Source organism: Triticum aestivum, chromosome 1A (genome assembly GCF_018294505.1).
Source record: "Triticum aestivum cultivar Chinese Spring chromosome 1A, IWGSC CS RefSeq v2.1, whole genome shotgun sequence".
Taxonomy (NCBI): Eukaryota; Viridiplantae; Streptophyta; class Magnoliopsida; order Poales; family Poaceae; genus Triticum; species Triticum aestivum.
This window is the reverse complement of record NC_057794.1, coordinates 359,155,156-359,170,771: the sequence shown is the minus strand read 5'-3', so window position 1 is coordinate 359,170,771 and position 15,616 is coordinate 359,155,156.

Here is a 15,616-nt window from a genome sequence, read left to right as displayed (position 1 = left end):
TTTTTTCTTTTTTTTGGGGGGCTTCTTTGGCCACTTTTATTTTGATCATGTGACAATGTTCTAATAATGATGATCATCACACTTTTATTTACTTACAACTAAATATTACAACTTGATACTAGAACAAAGATATGACTCTATATGAATGCCTCCGGCAGTGTACCGGGATGTGTAATGATCTAGAGTAGCAATGGCATCAAAAAATGGACAAGCCATGAAAACGTCATGCTAGCTATCTTACGATAATGCAAAGCAATATGACAATAAATACTCAAGTCATGTATATGATGATGATGGAAGTTGCATGGCAATATATCCTGGAATGACTATGGAAATGCCATAATAGGTAGGTATGGTGGCTGTTTTGAGTAAGATATAAGGAGGCTTATGTGTGATAGAGCGTATCATATCACGAGGTTTGGATGCACCGGCGAAGTTTGCACCAACTCTCGAGGTGAGAAAGGGCAATGCACGGTACCGAGGAGGCTAGCAATGATGGAAGGGTGAGAGTGCGTATAATCCATGGACTCAACATTAGTCATAAAGAACTCACATACTTATTACAAAAATCTATTAGTCATCAAAACAAAGTACTACGCGCATGCTCCTAGGGGGATAGATTGGTAGGAAAAGACCATCGCTCGTCCCCGACCACCACTCATAAGGAAGACAATCAATAAATACCTCATGCTCCAACTTCGTTACATAACGGTTCACCATACGTGCATGATACGGGAATCACAAACTTCAACACAAGTATTTCTACAATCCACAACTACCCGCTAGCATGACTCTAATATCACCATCTTTATATCGCAAAACTATTGCAAGGAATCAAACATATCATATTCAATGATCTACAAGTTTTATGTAGGATTTTATGACCAACCATGTGAATGACCAATTCCTGTCATCTCTCTAAGTAGATATAAGTGAAGCAAGAGAGTTTAATTCTTTCTACAAAAGATATGCCCACGCTCTAACAAATATAAGTGAAGCAAAAGAGCATTCTACAAATGGCGGTTTTCTATGTGAAGAGAAACAGGCAATCCAAACTTCAAATGATATAAGTGAAGCACATGAAGCATTCTATAAAGCCATACTCAAAAGATATAAGTGAAGTGCAAAGAGTATTCTATAAATAAACCATGGACTATCTCATACCAGCATGGTTCATAAAATAATAGTGAAACTAAATGCAAAAGACGCTCCAAGATTTACGCATATCATGTGACGAATAAAAATATAGCTCGAAGTAAAATTACCGATTATTGTTAGAAGAAAGAGGGGATGCCTTCCGGGGCATCCCCAAGCTTGGTTGCTTGGGAGTCCTTGAATATTTCCTTGGGGTGCCCCGGGCATCCCCAAGCTCAGGCTCTTTCCACTCCTTATTCCTTCATCCATCGTGATCTCTCACAAAACTTGAAAACTTCAATCACACAAAACTTAACAGAAAGTTCGGTAATATCCGTTAGTATAATAAAGCAAATCACTACTCTAAGTAATGTTGCAAACCAATTCATATTTTATTTTTGCATTTTATATACTGTAATATAACTTTTCCATGGCTTAATGCACTAATAGAAATCGATAGTTTCATCAAAACAAGCAAACTATGCATCAAAAACAGAATCTGTCTTAAACGGGACAGTCTGTAGTAATATGAACATTCACCATCCTTATGGTACTCCAAAAATTATGAAATAAATTATGAAAAATAAAACATTTGTATATAAAGACAGTGCAAAAAGTTTCAGAACTGTTCAACATTCTAGTAAAACATGTAAAATCGCGCACTACAGCCAAAGTTTCTGTCTTGCACCGCACAAACCAACAAGCAATGTAAACATCCTAAAGGCAAATCTGGGCACATTATTCTTGTTTTTAAACTTTATAAAATCACACAACGGAAATAAATGACACTCTAAAACTTCCGGTTGTCTCCCTGGCAGCGCTTTTTTTAAAGCCATTAAGCTAGGCATATAGTGCTCAAGTAATGGACCCACCCGGATCCCAAGGTATATCAAAGTCAACTTTAACTAACAATTATTTGTGATTTGTTAGTGAGCACAAAGTAACATAAATCATGCAACAACGAAGTCTAACTCTCTTCCTATGCATCGGCATGTCATAAAAGAACAATTCATGCACACATAGTAAAGGCCAATGCATAGTATAAACAGTTTCTTGCAATTTTATCATATTGGAAACATGGAGAGGCGGAGATGTAGTTCCTCTCTCATAATAATTGCAAGTAGGAGCAGCAAGCACATGCATATTATATTCATCAAAATCATCATGTGTGGTAGTGAAACGCAACCCGTCAATATAATCCTTAATAAGGGCAAACTTCTCTGATATAGTGTTGTCGGGCGAATTCAAAAAGATAATAGGACTATCATGCATGGGTGCAATAGCAACAATTTCATGTTAACATAAGGAACTATAGCAAGTTCATCTCCGCAAGTATAATTCATATTGTCATCTTGGCCACAAGCACAGTAAGCATCATCAAAAAGGGATATTCAAAGGAATCAACGAGATCATAACAATCATCATAGCAATCATCCTTCAGTAAGCATGAAGGGAAATTAAACAATGTATGAGTTGAAGAGTTACTCTCATTAGAAGGTGGGCACGGGTAGCTAATCCGCTCTTCCTTCTTTTGTTCTTCGCTCTCCTCATCATATTTTTCATCCAATGAGCCCACAGTTTCATCAATTCCTTCTTCCATAGACTCCTGCAAAATATTAGTCTCTTCTTGGACAGTGGAGGAGTCCTCAATATATGATTTGACATAGGCATTAGAAGCATAATTATCATAACAATATTTAAGTATGGAAAATTTTTCAGATTTGTAAAGAGTAGCATCATACTTTCCAATCAATGAAGCACTTTCATAAGCACCCTTAAAAGCAACAAATTCTTCAATTTGTTGAACATCATTGTAATTATAAACACCCTTAGCATACGAAGATACGATTCCATTATAACTAAACTCACATTGGTAGGTAAGGTGTTTCTTAGGGTCTTCAGAACAACAAGTAAAATCATATATTTCACATAAATTCCAAGCATAACATTGCAAACGATGAATTTGATCCAGTAAAAGTTTCCCTTTTTGAGATAAGCGGTGTCGCACATAACAAGCATGCTCATCTAAAGATTTGCCCTCAACTAAGCTAGTTGGGGTTTCACCACGAGCACATAGGGATCAAAGATGATCGAAGTAAAAAGCTTCAGGAGTGTGATAGATTTTGAGTGGTTCTTCAACCATTGGTGTAGTAGGTACAACTATTTTTTTTGGTATTTTGCGTTTCCTACCCATAACTAAAGATAGAAAACAAGAGCACAAAATAAAAACTACTTAGTGAAAAAGCAAACAAGCACACATGAGAATATTCACCCCACACTATAACTCCCGGCCAACTGCGCCAGAAAAAGGTCTTGATAACCCACAAGTATAGGGGATCAATTGTAGCCTCTTTCGATAAGTAAGAGTGTCAAACCCAACGAGGAGCTAAAGGTAGAACAAATATTCCCTCAAGTTCTATCGACCACCGATACAACTCTAGACACGCTTAACGTTCGCCTTATCTAGAACAAGTATGAAACTAGAAGTACTTTGTAGGTGCGATAGGATAGGTTTGCAAGATAATAAAGAGAATATAAATAAAAAGTAGGGGCTTTTTAGATGAAGACACAACTAAGTTAATTTTAGGAGAGAGCTTTTTGTCACACAAGAAAGTTATTTGTCCCTGGGCAATTGATAACTAGACCGGTAATCATTATTGCAATTTTATTTGAGGGAGAGGCATAAGCTAACATACTTTCTATTCCTGGATCATATGCACTTATGATTGGAACTCTAGCAAGCATCCGCAACTACTAAATATCATTAAGGTAAAACCCAACCATAGCATTATAAGGCATCAAATCCTCTTTATTCCCATACGCAAACAACCTACTTACTCGGGCCTGTGTTTCTATCACTCACGCCACCCACCATAAGCAAATCATGAACATATTGCAAACCCTACAGCAGGGATCCCTCACGCTTGCGCGACATGGAGAGCACCATAGGACAACACCAATAATAAAACATGCAACTCAAACCAATCACGATCATCAATTAACCCAAAGGACAAAACGGATCTACTCAAACATCATAGGATAGCCATACATCATTGGGAAATAATATATAGCATTGAGCACCATGTTTAAGTAGAGATTACATCGGGTAAAAGAGGGGTTACACCGTTGCATAGAGGGGGGAAGAGTTGGTGATGATGGCGGTGAGTTATTGGTGTAGATTGCAGTGATGATGATGGCCCCGGTGGCGTTCCGACGCCACCGAAAGAGAGGGGGGGAGAGCCCCCCTCCTCCTTCTTCTTCTTCTTTGACCTTCTCCCTAGATGGGAGAAGGGTTTTCCCTCTGGTCCATGGCCTCCATGGCGGCAGAGGGGCGAGAGCCCCTCCGAGATTGGATTTGTCTCTCTGTCTCTCTCTATTTCTGCGTTCGAGATTCTGCCCTTTCACCGTTTCTTAAATTCCCGGAGATCTGTAACTCTGACTGGGCTGAATTCTGGACACGATTTTTATCTGGATATTAGCTTTCTTGCGGCGAAAGAAGGGAACCAACCTCCTTACAGGGTGGCCATGAGGGTCAGGGGTGCGCCCCCTACCTCGTGGGTACCTCGAGCATCATCTCGTGTTGATTTCACTTCCCAAAATTCACATATATTCCAAAAAAATCTCCATCGGTTTTTATCCCGTTTGGACTTCGTTCGATATGGATTTTCTGCGAAGCAAAAACATGCAACAAACAGGAACTGGCTCTGGGCACTAGATCAATATGTTAGTCCCAAAAATAGTATAAAAAGTTGCCAAAAGTATATAAAAGTTGTAGAATATTGGCATGGAACAATAAAAAATTATAGATACGATGGAGACGTATCAAGCAGCAGCAGCGTGAGCGAGGGAGCGAGAGCCGGAGCAGCAGCAGTAGCGCGAGCAAGCGAGAGCCGAAGCAGCAACAACAACGTGAGCGAGCGAGTGAGAGCCAGAGCAGCAGCAACAGATCCGGCTGGTATGGCCGCCGCCGCTGAAGGGGCCTCGCACTAGGGGAGAGCCGCCGTGGAGATGTCACCTGCGGCGCCGGCTTCGAGGTAGCCACTCCATGGGGGTGCGGGATGGAGCACCGTCGGTGCCGGGAGGTCGAGTTAAGGAGAATGTGAGATGCAATGAGTGTACAACCTCTTTGGTGGCGCCGGGTAGGCCTCGGCTTCGTCTGAGGAGTCAGTGGGGATGTTGCAGTTCCGGTGGAGCAGGTAAAGGTGGCACTGTGGGGATGTAGCAGCCGTGATAGACGAGGTGATCGTCGGAGCAGCTCCTTGAAGGTGGAGAACGGGGCGGCTGAACCGACAGGACGACAGGATGGACGACGGATCCTCATCCGGGGAGGTGGATGAGGGACGTCGAGCTGTTGCGGTGGACGACGTCATTGGGGAAGAGGCTCCAGCTGGGCAACGGTGAGGTGGCGGACGGAGGAGGGTGGGGTTTCGCGGCTGGAGCGGAGAGGTTATGGCGGCCTGGGATTTCGAATGGCGAAAAGGAGGCAATGGGAGGGGGACCATGACTTAGGGACGCGCTTGTCCAAAATGTAGGGTTTGCTACAAAAGTACCCCAACCAATTTGAACTAGCGGTCCTTTCGGCTCAGGGTTAGAAGGGGGATTTCGCGTGTCGGGATTTGGCAGCTGGAGGGAGTTTTCGCGCACGTTGTAATTTTGGGATAGCAAGGCGCGGGTTGTGAAGGCGCCAGTTTTGGGAGCACGATACCTGAATTTTTGGGATATAACAAGGCACGGGTTGAATTTTAGGGACAAGCCTAACGTGTAATATTGTACTTGGACATACCAAATCAATTCACACTTCCCTCAACGAAAAAACGAAAAAAAAATAAAAACTATTCACACCACACAAAGAGAGAGTCTTGTCCCGTTTTACTATACAAATGCTATTCAAAGCTACTCCCTCCTTCCATCTATATAGGTCCTAATGCGTTTTTCGAGGCTAACTTTGGCCAAATATTAGAGCAATAATATATGACATGCAACTTACACAAAGCACACTGTTAAATTCGTGTGTGAAAGGAGCTTTCAATGATATAATTTTCACATTGTGCATATCATGTACTATTAATCTTGTCAACAGTCAAAGGCGATCTTAAAAAACACATTAGGCCCTATATAGATGGAAGGAGGGAGTATGAATCCATGTTATGTCCAATTAATTTTTTTCGCTGGCTGTATAATGCATGTAACCTATTCATACCAACATTTTAGTGCATTCCAAATGTTTATACTACCGCTGCAATTCGAACTGAATTTGAATTTGTTTCTTTATTTCAATAAGAATCTACAATCATGATTGTTACCAACTTCAACCATCATTCGTGTATTACATTAACAACACACCACATGACTACTATAGAGATAGATATGAAATATGTGTACTATATGAACTCGAATTCAATTTTTTGAATACACTTGATGTTGATTCCAAATAATAGTACATTTGATGTACTAACTATATATTCATAATCTAAACCATGTTCCATATGTACACCGTGTTTATCACACAAGGTATAGTGCCCCACCCCCTACATTATGACAAGTATTTAGCCGTGAGCTGCTAAAGCCACACATTAGCCCAAATTATAATCAATGTTCTATATATTATATGTAGTACTAGCAAGATGCCCATGTGTTCCATGGAACATCAACATGATCAAGGGGATGCCTTATTTGCAAATATGGAGAGGGGTGTGGGTATCTTTTTTCAAAATTGCCATAGTTTCCTTCCTACCTGTCAAATATAAATCGGACGACCTATATTGCAGGATGGCAGGCACACCATCATCAACAACTCTATTTTTTTTATAAAAGTATAGATAAAATATATTATATGTAGTATAACATGTTCATAACCACACCATGTGTATCACGGTTATATATATTCACGCATGCGTCGGTTTAAAACACTATGATAAATTCTTCAAATATTTGAATTCACTTTTTCTAATGAATCATGATCTCTATTCATCTTTTACACACACACAATCCTCTTATCTTTGTAGCTAGCGCTAACTTTCTCTCGTGCATGCACACGCCCGCATCCCTCTCACCCTCCCTCAGCATTCTCTAGCTCCATCACGCAAATTCATCTTTTCACTTTTGGTCGTTCACCCACGGTGTGTGTTGGCCCCCCAGCTCCTTCTTTACGGCACACATCGATCGTTATGCCTCTCTAGCCAGGTGTGCCTACCACAAACACAAGCTTCCCCTCTTCTCTTCTCACCGTCCATGCCTCACTCCCACCACTCTTTTCATCGATCTCGTACTCGCACACTCCTTCCCCCTCGATATAGCATGCCTCTCGCACCACCTCCTAGATGCATACCCCTCTCTCTATCTGTTGACACACGAAGAGGTCAGGTGTACCCTCGATGCCGGGGGTGATGCACCGCAGCTCACATCGAAGGAGACCCAACCAACAGCGTGATACGCAAGACAGTCGACGGGCGCTTTTGCAGACCCGAAAACCCCACACCCCCGGGAGGGACCCCGTCATGGAGTGTAGTGGCTATGGGCTGCCCTAGGTCGATTCGCTCTCCCCTATAGCCCTGAGATTCACACCTCTCAAACACTAAGAACAACGAAGAATGAGATTGAAAAACGGTGGAGAGATAAAACGTAGACTGAAAAAGTAGTATATTGATTTGTTCGATTGTGTGTTGTTTTAATCGGCCGTCACCCCCAACATATATAAGAGGTGGCTGGACTTCCTGTACAAGCAAAGGATTCATCTAGGCTTTCCTTACAAGAAAATTACATCAATTCAGGTCCTCCAGTTCTAATTCCAATCCAACTCGGATTCAACCCAAATCTGGCCTAAACTTCTATCTTGTCCCTTGTACAGGCCGTGGAATTTGCATGTGACCTCCGATTGAGAAGATCAAAATACAAAATTTATGCGCCTCGAAGATATGAACAACTCTCCTGTTGATCATTTTTCCAAATAAGGTTATCTTGAATACTTTACGAGGTCATCTTTAACTTCCAGTCAAATTTGGTCATGCAGTTTTCTTGGCTGTCCGAGTCTTTCAGAAACTCTACAGGCTGTATACTATCTCAGATGATGATGACTCCGAGATCAAAGTTGACCGTTTTGATGATACGCTCAATTTTCATGTAGAACACTTTTCTATCCAAGGTCAGCTGAATAACCTTTCGAGCCCATCTCCAACTTCCGGTCGGGTTGCCCCGGCAAGCTTTCACACCGACAAGCTTTCACACCGGCAAGGTTTTCACCCCGGCAAGGTTTTCACCCTAGCAAGGTTTCTACCCCGGCAAGCTTCTACCCCGGCAAGGTTTCCACCCTGGCAAGGTTTTCATTCAGCCGGCAAAGGCAAACAACTCAAGCGACCCATCAGACACCACCTAGGTGGGTGTATGGTCCCTTGCGTCACTTTTTCACTCAGGGCCAACCCGTGAAGTATTGCCTCTAACTTTTGCATACAAACTCGGATTGGATTGGGGCAATTTTTATATCAAAATCGATCACCTCGACGAGACAAAGACAATTCACGTAGATCGTTTTTCCATATGAGGTCGTATTGGGGGAGTAATCAGATGAATAGTGTTCTGAATACAAAATCTGAGTACTTTGAACACAACTTCGGCCTTAGAGATGAGATCGTTTGGCTACGGCCAAAATATAAAAGTTTCTCCTTTTGAAGATACGGAACTTTCTCATTTTGAACACTTTTTATTTGAGGGCATTTTAATTGTGTTTTTGACCATGCCAAAATCTAGCGTCAACACATGCCCCCTTGTTTTTCGGCAAAGTTTGCGTGCCGAAAAATAACTTGCACATAGCTTGTTCTAAGGACGATAATCAGGTATCAGCCATGTTTGTGCTAAGGGCAATAATCATATATCGGCCATTTCCTACTTAGGCTTCTTACCACACACTCGGGTGGTATGTCTTTAAGTACTTGCCATTGAGAACTCGAGGTAACAGTGCCCCTTGTACGGATTCCACCAAATAAGAGTTTCTGGGAACTATTCTTGTAATCCTAAAAGGGCCTTCCAAACTTGGAGACCACTTCCCGAATTTTCTGTCTCTTGAACCAATCGGCAGAATTACTTTCCAGACGAGATCGCCAACTTGAAAATTCTTCAACTTAAGTTTCTTATTGTAAGCTCTTGCTACCCTCAACTTGTCCCTTTCTATGGCCTTCAAAGCAACCAAAAAATTATCGGAATCCTCATCAATATTGTCCATCATCAAGTTATAAAAGTCTACTGCTGATAAATCATTTTGTTTGGCTATTCTCAAAGCACTCAAATTTACTTCCACCGATAAAATGGCCTCTTGACCATATACTAGCTCATATGGAGTCACCTTCGTAGCACCATGCCTTGAGATCCTATGTGCCCACAAAGCTTCAGACAACAACTCATGCCATCTTCTTGGATTATCCTCAATCTTCTTCTTGATGAGTTTGATTAAAATTTTATTTCTAGACTCAGCTTGTCCTTGGCTTGGGCATAATATGGAGAGGAATTGAGCAACTTTATGTTATAAGATTCGACAAATTCTCTAACTTGGTGCGACATGGAAGATGAGCCCTGATCTGTAGTCAATGTTTGAGGAAGGCCGAATCTATGAATAATGTGCTCTGTTATGAATTTAATTACCTCCGTATGTGTCATGTTCGTGAGAGGTACTGCTTCAGACCATTTAGTGGAATAATCGGTTGCTACCAATACGAACTGTTGGGTTCTACTGTAGGGCGCGTCGACAGCAAATTAAAATTTTCCTACGCGCATAACAACCAAGAACATTCTACGGGAGATGGATCATAGTTTGTTACCACTAGACGCGCAATGCCGTGTAGCAGAAGAAGAGTTGGGGGCAGCACGTCCGCGTGGATCGTCTCCTCCTCGTCCGATCTCCCTCCCTCGTACAACCGGTCATCGGTCCCACGTATAGGTTCGCCGGAGCAGCGCAAGTGCACCGCCTCTAACGGCATCCTCGTGTGTAGGAGGAACATCGTGCGGCGAACTGCTAGGTCCAATCACACAAGTGGCGGCGAGTGGAGGTGTCTATTCGCAACACATGCAAACCCTAGTGATAGCGCCGAAGAGATCAATCGCGTGAGTGTGCGGCACCTCCACTTTATATAGGCGTCCCTCGCAGGCTCAACACTTGGGCCTCGCATGGACCATAAAGCCCATAAGTCTACTCGGCCACAATCTGAATACAGCTCAGATCACATCCGACTAGTGTCCTCGGATCCGACCTCGTAGGTTCCTTCCCTTAAGCGCGCGACCCCTTATGTTCAAGCCGGCTTGGTCGCAGTTCGGATCACCTCCGAACTGCACAGTTGGTAGCGGCCTCTAGCAAGGCATGCCGAACACCAAACAGACTATGAAGCTGGTTAGGCGAACCTGTACATCATACTTCCATTCCTTTTGCCACACGATATATGTTGTCGGGCTCAAGGCGAGTCTATCATCCTGGTGCTAGCCCGACCTTTTTCTTATTCCAGTGATGCCGACCACAAACCGGATTATCTCATAATCCTTGTCGCATGGCCATGCTTATCCTGGTCGGATCACATGAGGGGCCCAGAGTATATCTCTCCTGATCGGAGGGGCAAATCCCATCTTGCTCGACCACGTCTCGCAGCATGGTTCTGGACAAACCCGAACCTACCTTTATAACTACCCAGTTACGGAGTAGCGTTTGGTCGGCCCAAAGCAAGTTTGTCACCATCCTGAGTACATGCGTCAGCTCAGGTCTTAGGACATAGAACATATGTTGTACTCGAGACTCACAAATGACATATCGTTGCGTCTCATAGTTGGGTCTATCCGACTTAGACCTTATCTCGACTCAGATCCGACTACGTCGAATCCGACCATATCCTTCCAAGTCCATATTATCTGGTTAGCATCCAATGCTCCATGGCTAGTGAGACCAAGCCATCGACCGTGTCATATGCTAGTCTAGTTGGCTGCGCGTTCACACAACCATTTCAACTAGGGACCTTTTAGGACAATAATCATATAATGCATAGTCCCACAAACAAGTCACGTACTTGCTGATACACATAATTGATAAAGTCCAAGGACTATCTTTATTCATAAACACATAGGAAATATCATCATACATGATTGCCTCTAGGGCATAGCGCCAATACGAACCGATGCCCCTTTGAGGAAGACAGATGAATTTGTTCAATAAAGTCTAAACATCATCCTCTGAAAGGCCACAGCTTGATAATGGGACGTAACATAGCAGCATGAGCCAACTGAATATCACCAAATTTTTGACAAGCTTCACACCCTTTATAATATTTGAAGCAATCATTAATCATAGTTGGGCAATAAAATCCAGCATGTCGTAGTAACCATTTCATCTTGGGGGCCGACTGATGAGTGCCACAAATACCTTCATGGACCTCTCCCATAGCAATTCTCGCTTGGTCCTTGTCCAAGCACTTTAAAAGAACATCATCAACTGTTCGGCGACAAATACCATCATCTCTCATTGTGTATTTGAAAGCCATACGTCGAACAGCCCTGTCCACCCTTCTACTAGGATCACACAAATAATCAATGATGGGTTTCCTCCAGTCTTGATTTTCTCCTGCATTGAATATTTCATTAGTGGCCGAAACGGTGGGCTCCGGTTTGGCCTCCCCTATGTTGGCAAGACTAGACATCGGCTTTTCAGAAATATGAAACATGCCATGATCAACATGATAGTCGGATGCTTGTTGTGCCAACTCATTTGCTTTCCAATTGCCATGTCTAGATATATGAGCAATGCTAAAATAATCCAAAGTAGAAATTATATCTAGACATTTATCAAGATAAACATTAAGTGATTCGTCAAAACATTGAAAGACTTTGGATATTTATTGCACTACTAATAATGAATCACCATAAGCCTCAATATGTGTAACACCTATAGCAAGTAACATCTCTAGGCCGAATAACAATGCTTCTTATTCGGCTTGATTGTTTGTACAAAAATATTCTAAGCGGCATGAGGCTTCAAAAACAGCACCATGAGGAGATATGTAAACAATACCAACACCTTAGCCATTGATACAAACTGAACCATCAAAATATAATCTCCACGGTACTAGTGAGACAAGGTTTATATCAACATCATGCTTGTCATCAATCCGATGTTCAACTATAAAATTGGCAACGAATTGGCCTTTCATGGATTTTAGAGATTCATAAGCCAAATCATATTCAATCAAAGCATAAGCCCACTTGCCAATTCTACCACAAAGAATTGGTCTATGCAACATGTATTTAATGACATCGGTCTGACAAGCTACTATGCAAGCACTCGGAACTATATGATGTCTCAATTTTGTGCAAGCATAATATAAACATAGACATAATTTTTCAATAAATGTATACCTTGTCTCGGCGTCCAATAAACGGCGGCTCAATAAGTGATGGCATGCTCTTTTCCTTCAGTTTCTTGAGTCAGAATAGCACCAATAACTCCTTCCTCTACTGCAATGTAAAGCCTGAAGGGTTCCCTATGCTTGGGTGCTTTCATCACCGGAGGAGTGCACGAATAATTCTTGATCATATCAAATGCTTCTTGCTGTTTTGCCCCCCAAGTGAAATCAGCATCATTCTTTAACCGAAGGATAGGAGTAAACACATCAACCGTCCCTGAAAGATTAGCTATGAACCTCCTCAAGTAATTGACCTTGCCAAGGAACTTTTGCATATCTCTCTTGCATGTTGGAGCCTCTACTTTCTGTATGGCCTCTATCTTTTTGGGATCAATCTCTATGCCATCTTCATGGATAATGAAACCCAAAAACTTGCGAGCTGACACGCCAAATGCACACTTCAAAGGATTCATCTTCAGTCCATACTTTTTCATTCTTTCAAAAGCTAAACGCAAATTGGCCAAGTGAGACTCAAAAGCATCCGATTTGACAACAATATCATCAATATAAACTTCAAGTATGACACTGGGTAAATCATGAAAAATCAAATTCATAGCCCTTTGATATGTGGTGCCAACATTTTTTAACCTGAATGTCATCACTGTCCACTCGAATAAACCAAGAAGACCAGGGTGACAAAAAGCTGTCTTGTACATGTCCTCTTCGGCCATAAAAATTTGATTGTATCCGGCATTACCATCTAGAAAGCTAATAACCTTATGTCCAGAAGCATCATTAATAAGCATATCGACTATTGGCATGGGATACTCATCTTTGGGTGTAGCCCTATTCAAATCTCCAAAGTCAATGCACACCCTTAACTTGCCGGATCCTTTCTTCTTGTGACGCCCTCGATTTAATCGTACACTAATCATACACGCAAATGTGTACGATCAAGATCAAGGACTCACGGGAAGATATCACAACACAACTCTAGACACAAATTAAAATAATACAAGCTTTATATTACAAGCCAGGGGCCTCGGGGGCTCGAATACATAAGCTCGAATACACAAGAGTCGGCGAAAGCAACAATATCCACTTCAAAAAAATACACTTCCGTGATGATACGTGTTTGTCATAGTAGGTTGCGTTTTCTGTCATGCATGTACATCCATGACAAATTTATGAGAGAATCAAGATAGTCATACCTGTGTTTCCGTATTAGTGTTCCATGACATTGCCAAAATTATCATCACGGAAGTGTCCACTTCCATGACGATAAATCACGCATCACAGAAGTGCTTACGTCAAGGGTGACCGACACGTGGCATCCACCATAATGGAACATTGTTAAGTTACCGGGTCAGATTTTGGATCCGATAACCCGTTAACAGCCACAACTAATGCCAATTTTCCATGTGTAAAATTCTCATTGGCTGACGGATCCACGCATCAGCTCCGTGTTGGCACAGGTGTCACTCATCCAACGGTCGAGATGGGCCTATGATATGTTGACACGTGGACCGGCCCAAAAGTGGCCCACAAAGATTAAATGGACCGGCCCAACCGAAGGCCCATAAGATTTAGCGGACCATAATGGGCCGGCCCAGCTAAAGGCGCACAAAATTTAGCGGACCATAATGGGCCGGCCCAGCTAAAGGCCCACACGATTTTGTAGACCATAATGGGCTGGCCTAGCTAAAGGCCCACAAGATTTTGTGGACCACAATGGGCCGGCCCAGCTAAAGGCCCACAAGATTCTGCCGACCATAATGGGCCGGCCCAACTAAAGGCCCAACATTCTCTGTCAAATCAGCCCGTCAATGGCCTGTCCTAAACTTGTCATCAACGCGGCCCATGGTCACTTCTGGCCCGTTAACAGTCCGCTAAGCAATTGGGCCGAATTACGGCCCGGTGTATTTCTGGCCTATTAAAGGTCCGACTTCATTTGGGCCTATTTACAGGCCATCAAAACTTTCGGCCCATAAACAACCGTGAAGGATTTGGGTCATATTCGGCCATGTTTGACATTCGGCCTGTTAGAGGCCCACTATAGCTTTGGGCCACTTTCGGCCTGTTGTCATTTTCGGCCTGTTAACGCCGGACATAAACCATGGGCCATATGTGGCCCAACGTCATATCGGGCCCATTAACGACCCATATAAAAATGACGATAATCTAGCCCGACCGAAGTTTTGGCCTGTTAAGGCTCGTGTATTAGGTCGGCGCATTTACGGCCCATCCGAATTTCGGCCTGTTAAAGTCCAGTGGGTTATTTGGCACAATCAGGGCCCAATCTCACTTTCGGTCTATTAAAGGCCCATGTATTTTATGGGCTCGAGATATTTACACCTGTAAACAGCCTATTTTTACTGAGGGCCCAAATTATGTTTAGGCCTGTTAAAGGCCCACTATGGGCACAGGCCTACCAGAAAAATATGAAAGCTTATGCTGATTTAGGCCCAGATATTTTTAGTGGGCTACATGCCAATTTTGGCCCGTAATCGTTTTTAGCCCAATTGGAATGGGCCCGACGAATGTTGGCATGTTGGGCTCCTACGAAGCTTTCGGCTGAATACATTACTAAGATAAACCTACACTATACAAAAATAGCATCGTAATTACTACAGCCTGAGGCAGCATCATACATGTTGTATCACAACAAAATAAATTCCAACCATACAACAAAAGGCATGTTGGCATAAAGTTTACAGTCCTTCCAGATAAAAGCACCATCAGATGTATAGAAGCACAGATCATTTGACCTGAGTGCTAATGTTTCAGGCTGTAGAATCTGATGGAGCAGCACGATCTCCACCTTTTTTTCCACCATTGCTCTTGAACAATGAAGCGAATGTCTGATAGTCTGGTTTCAAAACCATTCATATCTTGACGACATTTCTCAACCACTATTCTTGTTTCCGAAACAACATCCATTAGGGATTGGACTTGTGTCTGGAGCACAGATATATCACTCTGTCTAGCATGAAGATTTTGTTCAGTAGGCGATTTGGATGAGGTTACCTTGACAACCAACCTAGAATTACGCAGGAAGGTGCCTTTTGCACTATTAGTGGAGAGATACTGACGGACTGCAGCAAGAGGTGACATTG